Source organism: Boleophthalmus pectinirostris, unplaced genomic scaffold (assembly GCF_026225935.1).
Source record: "Boleophthalmus pectinirostris isolate CB_2022bp ecotype Guang Dong unplaced genomic scaffold, ASM2622593v1 HiC_scaffold_22, whole genome shotgun sequence".
NCBI lineage: Eukaryota > Metazoa > Chordata > Actinopteri > Gobiiformes > Gobiidae > Boleophthalmus > Boleophthalmus pectinirostris.
The window spans coordinates 20,605,332-20,607,574 of NW_026571190.1; positions in this window are offsets into that span (position 1 = coordinate 20,605,332).

The following is a 2,243-nucleotide window of genomic DNA, read 5'->3' on the forward strand; positions in this document are numbered from 1 at the left end:
ATCATTTTTCTGCAACTGTGTCCAGTGGCCAACTGCAGACTTTGCTTTACAGGTTGTTTTAAGATCATGGTTAGAATAGGCAGACCCATTTTACTTCGCATCCTTCACATCACGTTTATTTCCTATCTGCCTTATAAAGCATATGTATAATTTTACAAAAGCATGCATTTCACTCTCTTAACATGGAAAAGCTAACAGTCGAACTGCTGCCTCTGGTGATTGAATCTGTTACCTGAGTCGAAAGTCATCAAGGGACATTATTTTACCTGTACCATAACACCACTATGGGAACCCCCCGCCCAGAGACCCAGGCAAAGTGAAAAGATATACTTCTATATAAAACAATGGGAGCTTAGTCAGTGTCTTAGCTGTAAATCAGTCATTTTATCCAATGCAGGGGATTTAGAGGGTGAAAATGGGCCTGCCTTATTAGTTCCAGTGGGACACTGTAACAAGTGATTTTGCCACCTGGAACAATTCAGCACTTTGTTCTTTCTATATTGACCCTGTGAGTATGGGCTGTGCCGCTTAATATGAAATCCATGTGCATTATATTTGAACTGATAAGTGTATTTTTCTAAAGACCACACAATAACTCATCATGAGAACATACTCATTTTTGATAAAACATTGCACCCTGGACTGAAGGATTTTTTGTGGTATCTGTCTTATCGTATTTGGCCTATGTTTTTGAGTTTTGCAAAAAAAAAAAAAAAAAAAGTAAGTTTGTAGATAATGTGATTATTTGCCATATTTATTTTATTTATCTATGTTAATAAACATATTTATACTTATATACATTGATTTGCATAGCACCTACAAGTTCATGATCATGTTATACTTCATTTATACTTATACTAAACTTTAATTCATAGTTTTATGTATTTTATTACGTTCCCCCTTTTTTCATTGTATGAAAAGATGAGCCTTTTGATGTTATTCTAACAAAAGAAATGCAGTTGTTGATCCAGTTTTAGACAGTTGATACATGTCTCAGGCTGAATAAGGTTGCACTGCAGACGATTACAATTTGGGCCTAGTTCAGTCTGCAAACAAAACAATCATTTGGTTAAGGTGACCTGTCAGGCACTTTCGGTTAAGATTGTGCAGACTGAACTTTAAAGTAAAATCTGAAACATGATCCTGATCATTTATTACAGTTGCTCTTAACATACCTAACAACATTCTCTAGTGACCAGATTTTGCAGCTTATTAATGACAAGAGAGGTTGACACAGATCCAAGTTCAGTCCCAGGATCCTTTGCGTTTCTCTTCGCCCTGAATGTGCATTCCCATTTAGCTTGGCCTTTACTAATACAAAACCATGGTATCAGGGAGAGGAGCACAGTGAAAAGTGAGGGACTTCTTGGCATGGATGCACATTGGTTATTCTTAGACAAGAAGTGACTGAATGTCTGAAAAGGCCCAAAGTAGACGACCATTCGGGATGAGGAGTATTATTCCCTTCAGCTAATATGAGACATAAAAATACACACACTCTTGCATAAGGCCAGGGCCAGTGGAAAGGTAGACATGCAGCGCCAGGAAGAGGACAGACGGAGGAGGAGAGATGGAAACAGGGTGGGATGGTTGGGATTTCTGGTATCATATGGTAGCCACCGCACGGCTAACCAACCAGACCTCAAAGTGAAGAAAAACTTTGCAGCCACCTGTTGTCAGCATGCCCCACTGCTCAACTACAATAGCATAATGTGTCCCTATAACCAAGACAGAGCACAACCCATTAATTTACCTCACACCAGCCCAAAAGTCACGGCTCTCAGCACTGCATCACTCAGAGTCGCACTTTGTTCTTGGAAGATGACTTGGGAGATTAATAACACTGTACCGGCACAAGTTACAACATTTATTTAATGATTTTAAAGTCTAACTTACTTGAAATATAATCTGTTTAGAAGTTGTCCTGCTTTTCTTTTGTGAAACCTTGCTAACTTGTTCAATTATTTCAGCCACAAGGGGAGGTGCCAGCCCCAAGCTAGTAAAAAATGACTTTACCAGCATCTAGGATAAAACCTGTGACCTTTCAATTATCGCTGCAGATAAGGATTCAGAAGCTATAGGACAGGAAGTCTGTCAAAAATGAAATAAACAAATGGCATAAGCAAGACAATCTTTACTGTCTACAATGATGCTTGGAGTGTCACAAGCCGGCAAAGGGCCTATAAATTATCAAAATTTGTTGTACACAATTTACGAAAATTTTTAGTTTATCAAAATGCCCC